The sequence below is a fragment of the Neomonachus schauinslandi genome, chromosome 1 (genome assembly GCF_002201575.2).
Source record: "Neomonachus schauinslandi chromosome 1, ASM220157v2, whole genome shotgun sequence".
Lineage (NCBI taxonomy): Eukaryota > Metazoa > Chordata > Mammalia > Carnivora > Phocidae > Neomonachus > Neomonachus schauinslandi.
In genome coordinates, this window is record NC_058403.1 from 27623589 (window position 1) to 27630654 (window position 7066).

The 7066-nt window shown below is 36.8% G+C and overlaps 1 non-coding gene across 1 annotated transcript; it reads right to left on the reverse strand.

Annotated features, from left to right (window-relative positions):
- Window positions 1-6114: 6114 nt before the first annotated feature.
- On the reverse strand, window positions 6115-6221 carry LOC123326927. Its single transcript, XR_006541398.1, has one exon. It is a non-coding gene; the product is annotated as a U6 spliceosomal RNA (small nuclear RNA).
- Window positions 6222-7066: the final 845 nt, after the last annotated feature.

The following is a 7066-nucleotide window of genomic DNA, read 5'->3' on the forward strand; positions in this document are numbered from 1 at the left end:
GGCAGCCAGGTTTTTAGAATGGAGTTGATATTAGCTGAGATTAGGAAGAACAGGGACTCAGTTATTGACATGTTAAATCTGAGATGTCAAATAAACAATTTATAGATGTCAGATGGAGATGTCAAATAAAAATTGGATATATTCATATTTCTTGAAGATGGATCAATATGTATTTTTTAAAAGGATGACATTGGTCATTAATAATAGGGAATGTCTTTTAAAAGAATATAAATTTTTTAAAAAACAACAATAAGGAGAGAATAGGAAACAGAAATAAAGTCTGTATGGGGAGGGATATTTGATGTTCCATTGAACAAATACAGGGAAATATTGGAAGTAATTTTAAAATAGACTAATGAGGGGCACCTGGCTGGCTCAGTCGTTAAGCGTCTGCCTTTGGCTCAGGTCATCCCAGGGTCCTGGGATCGAGCCCCACATTGGGCATCCTGCTCCGCGGGAAGCCTGCTTCTCCCTCTCCCACTCCCCCTGCCTGTGTTCCCTCTCTCCGCTGTGTCTCTGTCTTTCAAATAAATAAAATCTTTAAAAAAAAATAGACTAATGAAAGAAGCATTTATGCACTGAGCATTTATTTAGTGCCTACTATATTCTAGTTTCAGAAATTGCATAAGAAATATATTTATTCTTTCAATCAGTACTTCATTCCTGAAGCCCCAACCTTTGTCAAAAATATACATGAAAAGTGAAATGCACCGCAAGGACCAATGGTGTGGATTTAGTTTTTGTTCATTCCTTCTATAACATGATGCAACAATTCCTCTAAAGGACGTCGGTTGTTCACCAAGAGGCTATGATCCTCACCCCAGGTTGCTCAGTATTGTGCAGCCTAGAGTTAAGGCTCAGGCATAATATTCAGTAGTGATCCAAGCCAGGAAAAGGAATTGCTATTCTGTTACACACACACACACACACACACACACCCCTATATATGTTATCAGGATGAGTGGCTTTTCTTTTGAAGAAGAATTAGTCCAAGATGCCTTTTAATCAGATTATTATATTTGTTTGCATTTAACAAGGATGCAGCACATAGGTAAGATTTTCAATCTGTGTGTATCACATAAAATGCTGAGAAGCACCTTATAAAGTACCTTTTATATTATAGGTACTCAATAAATATTTAGATAGAAAATTTGATTTAGAACATCATTAACATTTCTAACTTTTTTTTAAAGATTTTATTTATTTATTTGACAGAGAGGGTGAGAGAGGGGGAATGTTAGAGGGAGAGGGAGAAGCAGGCTCCCTGCCAAGCAGGGAGCCCGATGCGGGGCTCGATCCCAGGACGCTGGGATCGTGACCTGAGCCGAAGGCAGACGCTTACCATCTGAGCCACCCAGGCGCCCCTCTAACTTATTTTTAAACTTGTAAAAATATTATGCTGCATGAAGTAAGTGTTGCTTGATAATATGTGCCTTACCTATAATGCAAGGTTGTTGAGAAAACTGAATTGTCGTGGGTTTTGTCAGATAAAAGTATTGTATAATGAATATAAGGAATTGTTTATTGGGCAAAGAAATTTTGTTCTTTAAGATGGGTTAGGCTTTTCTCATCATACTTTTGGCCAATCAGGATGAGTATATGACCACTAGCCTATATGACAAATGAGGGGAAATGCTTATAATTAGAGGGGAAATACTGTTTAGTCGGAACCTGAAGTATATTGAATTACTTCAGTTTGCCTATTTCTCCTGTTAAGTAATTTTTGCAAAATGACCATCTCCCATGAGAGAGTTCTGCAAATTTGCAGTAATTAAGCAAGCATTTATGCTAGTTTTGAGACCAAATTGAGGGTAGATATGAATTAGCCTCATTCTTTGGTTGACCAAGCTCTAAGTTTCTATCTACAAGTCTACCTTCCAGTTCTGTGGAGTGTATCGCTTTGTATACTCCTTTGATTTTGTTTTTGAAGAGGAGATTTAGGAAAATCTGTTACCCAGCAATTAGCATTTGTTCATGTGTGTGAATTAAGATGCTTACCTAAACAATATTCTTGTCAAAGTAAAACTCTGTTTTGCTATAACGTGGCAGCTTATTTTTTATTATGCAAACAGGAATATATTTATATTATAAAGCATAATATTAAAATGATCTACCAAGAATCCACCAGCCAACATGGAACCAGAACTTTACTGATAACGTATGCATCTACCAGCATAGGACTCTTCTTGCCTGTGGTGCTGCCCTTACTGCCCTCCCTGATCCCCCCAGTCACTCTTCAGTTTTGTGCTTTATCATTTACTTTTTAATAATTCTGCTTTTATCACATGGGTCTTTAAGTAATATGCTGTTTAATTTTACTTTTTTGTAAAGTTTTATAAAAATGGTAGCATTCTGCATAACGTCTTCTGAGACTTGCTGTTGTTGTTCATTGTGGTTTTTTCGAAATTTATTATCGTATGTAGTTTGGGTTCATTTATTTCACTGCTGAGTAGTACTTCATCGTATGAATTTATTTATTGTCCCATTAGTAGACCTCTGGATTGTTGTTGCTGTTGGGTATTTTTGTTTGCTTGTTTTGTTTTTGGTATCTCTATATTGAGGTTGGTGTCTATCTGTAGGTTGATACAGATATATTTTTGCTAATGTCTGCATTCTTTTATATGTGTTCTAGTGCACACGTGTAAGACTCTAGAATATATACCTAAGAGTAGAGTGTAGAGAATTGAGTATTATATGAGTATATTAATCAATTATACAAATGAATGCCAATTGTTTTCCAAAATCATTGGACCAGTTTATATACCACCAATAACAACACAGAAGCTCCCAGTGAACCAAATCATTGCCAAAACTTGGAAATCTCAGGCTACTTAACTTTTCCCAATATAGTAGCTACAAAACGACATCTTATTGTGTCTTCATTTGCTTTTCTGTGATTGCTGATGAGGTTGAACATCTTTTCATGTGATTACTCACCATTGGTATTTTTCTTTCATGAATTGCTTGTTTATGTCTTTTGTCCATTATATACTTAAAAAGCTATGCATTAAATATATTTATTTTTTAAATTTAAGAAATTTTAAATAACACAATAAAGAGGAAAAATTTTCCCCTGAAGATTTGATGTGATGCCTCATCACCCCTGAATAAATGAGTGTATATTTCCTACAAACAAGGACATTGTCCTATAAGCCACAATAAAGCCATCAAAATCAGGAAATTAACATTGATGCATTACTACCATCTAATCCTCAGATCTCATTCAATTTTCACAAGTAGTCCCAATAATGTCCCTTATAGCAAAAGGATCTAGTTTAGAAGCACAGCTTGCATTTTACTTGTCACATCTTTTCAGTCTCCTTCAATCTGGAACAATTCTTCAGTCTTTGTTTGACTTTCAAGACCTTGGCACTTTTCAAGACTCTACTGTATAAGCCACTTATTTTGTAGAATATCTCTTCCTTTAGGTTCTTCTGCTGTTTCCTAATGATTACATGCAAGTTATGAATATTTGGCAGGAATATCACAGACGGTATGCTGTGTCTTCTGTCTTTTCTTTGTATCTTGTCAGGTGATACACGATTTTCATTTTGACCCATTACTATTTATGTTAACTTGATTACTTGATTAAGATGGTATCTGCCATGTTTCTCTACTGTGAAATTACTCATTTTCCCTCTGTGTTTTAATACTTTGTGCAGAGGTACTTTAAAACTATGTGACTATCTCCTTCCTCATCAACCTTTCATTTAATTAATTAATTTATATCAGTATGAGTTCATGAGTCTGTCTTTTATTCAATGAGCTATCATCAGTAACTATTGTTACTTATTTTGATGCTCACCTTGCCCCGATTTAGCCAGTGGGATTCCTTTAAAGTTGGCTTCTGCATTCTTTTGACATGTCATTCATCAGTCATGCTGCTATTTCCAATTTCATTCCTACACTATCGAGTTTAATCACATTTTCTCCCCCCCTTTTTTTTAATATCCCCTTCTCTAACAGTAAGAAACTTGCCTATCATTAGCCTAAATTTATTTACTTAATTTGACCAGTTCCGCTGTATGTACTCAGTCTGCCATATCCATTGCACCCTACTGCCCAAATTCTATTTAAGCTTTGAAGACCCTTCATGTGGAAGTCCCTTTCACCCTGTTTGGATTCCTACATTCGTACACATACAGCCAATGCATCTTTTTATGGGCACCCTCCTCCCCCTGATCAGTCGTTGACATCTGCTGTTAGATCACGGCTCTGCAGGTCCTGCTCAACCCACAGCACTCTGCCAAAGCTTGGACTCTGACCGCCATGCCTCACTGTTCCCTCCCTTCCTACACAGGTACCTGCCTCATCCTGCTCAGGCCCTCACACCCCTAATCAGGGATACTTTTTTGTATTTTGCCTATTTTTATTTTTATTTTATTTTATTTTTTTAAAGATTTTGTTTATTTATTTGAGAGAAAGAGAGAGAGAGACAGAGAAACAGCATGAGAGAGGAGAGGGTCAGAGGGAGAAGCAGGCTCCCCGCTGAGCCAGGAACCCGATGTGGGACTCGATCCCAGGACTCCAGGATCATGACCTGAGCCGAAGGCAGTTGCTTAACCAACTGAGCCACCCAGGCGCCCTATTTTTATTTTTATTTTAAAGATTTTATTTATTTATTTGAGAGAGAGGGAGAGGGTCCGCCTGAACATGAGCAGGGGGAGGAGCAGCCGGAGAGGGAGAGAATCTCAAGCAAAGTCTCCGCTGAGCGTGGAGCCCTACACAGGGGCTCGATCTCATGACCCTGAGATCATGACCTGAGCTGAAGTCAAGAGTTGGAGGCTTAACCGACCGAGCCACCTAGGCGCCCCTGCATTTTGCCTATTTTTAAATAAAATATTATAGGATACATACACGCGCGTACACATATTCCAGGTACTATAATTTTTTTTGGCAATGTGCTTTGTGGTATTGTAGTTAATCTTTATTTTTCCTTATTGTATTTGTTGAGGAATGGCTGTTTTTAATTATAATGTAGTTGAATTTATTAATCATATGCTTTATAGTTAACCCTATTCTGTGCCTTAAGTTTTAAGCCTTCCATATTCTTGAGTTCATGAAGATAGTCTCTTAGGTTTTATTTAAAAATATTAAAGACTTGTCTTCTCAACTTAAAATTTTAATCCTTCTGGAATTTATTTTTTACATGTTATATAGGAGGGGTCCAATTTCTTTTTTCCCCCAAATGAATAACCAATTCTTTCAGCACTGTTGAATGCTTCCTCCTTCCTTCAGTGATCTGCAACGTTGTGACTTTTGTCAAATACTGTTTTTGTTATATGCAAAGGTCTATTTCTTCTCCAGCAGTCAGTTTGTCTCTTTTCGAGAAGCACACTAACTTCTGTAGTACAGCTTTATAATATATCTCAGTATAGGCAGCGCAAGTTCCCTACTGTATTCTGTTTCTGGTTGGAAGGCTTGTCTGTTTGGGCTTTTGCGGCTCCATTGTAAATTTTAGAATCAACTTATAAAACCTTTTGAATTTCGACTGGCATTGCATTAAAATCAGTTGAATTTGGGGGAAAATTGTCATTTTATGATACTGAGTCTGTCTGTCATGAATATGGTATGTCCTCCTATTTATTTAGGTTGTATTTAATGTCTTCTGATAAATTTTCAAGCTAACTTTTATTCTTTAGGTACATTTTTGTTGGATATTTTTAAAATGTTATTTTCTGTTTGTAACTGGTGAGTAAAAATGCAGTTGATTTTTTTTAAGTGTGGTTTTGTTTGTTTTTTAAAGATTTTATTCATTTATTTGACAGAGAGAGAGAGAGAGAGAGAGTACAAATAGGGGGAGGGGCAGAGAGGAGAGGGAGAAGCAGGCTTCCTGCTGAGCAGAGAGCTGGATGTGGGGCTCCATCCCAGGACCCCGGGATCATGGCCTGAGCCAAAGGCAGACACTTAACCATCTGAGCCACCTAGGTGCCTGCAGTTGATTTTTTTTTAAGTGATTTATATTTACCCACAATGAACTGAACAGTAACATACCTGTTTAGATAAATGTTAGACATGCTCAAAAGCAAATAAACAAGATTAGAAGTCCAGGTTTTTACTCTGAAATTACTTTTGATATTTTAATAAGTCCTAGTTTAACAATCATCTTTTTTTTTAAATATGGAACGCTTCACGAATTTGCGTGTCATCCTTGTTCAGGGGCCATGCTATTCTTCTCTGTATTGTTCCAATTTTAGTATATATGCTGTCTAAATGAGCACAATGATCATCTTTTTACAGAGATTTATTGAGATACAGTTCACATACAATAAAATTCACCCATTTAAAGTGTTCTTTATAGTCTCGCAGATATACAACCATCAACCACCATCTAATTTTTGAACATTTTCATAACCCTAAAAAGAAACCCCATACCCATTATCAATCACTCCCCATTCCTATCCTTCCCACTCCAGCCCTTAGGCAGCTATGAATCTATTTTCTGTTTCTGAATTTGCCTGTTCTGGACATTTCACGTAAATGGAATCATATAGCACATGTTTTTTTGTGACTGGCTTCTTTAACTCAGTATAATGATTTCCAGAGTTCATCTGTGTTGTAGCCTGTATCAATATTTCATCCCTTTTTTTGGCTGGGTAATATTTTCTTGTTGAATGTATCACATTTTGTTTACCCATTCATCTGTTGATAGACACCTAGACTGTTTCCAGTTTTTGGCTATTATGAATTATGGTTATGAGCATGCATATACAGATTTTATATATGGACATAAGTTTTCATTTCTCTTCTATTTATATCTAGGGGTTAGAATTTCTGGGTCATATGGTAATTCTGTGTTTAACTTTTAAGGAACTGCCAAACTGTTCTCCTTAGCGGTTGTACCATTTTACCCTTCCACCAGCCATATATGAGAGAGGCAAATAGTCATCTTAAAACTACTTTTGCATTCTCCAGAGTAATTGTTATACATTAGGTTTATTTTTTTTTAAGATTTTATTTATTTATTTGAGAGAGAATGAGAGAGAGCACATGAGAGGGGGGAGGGTCAGAGGGAGAAGCAGGCTTCCCGCCGAGCAGGGAGCCCGACGCGGGACTCGATCCAGGG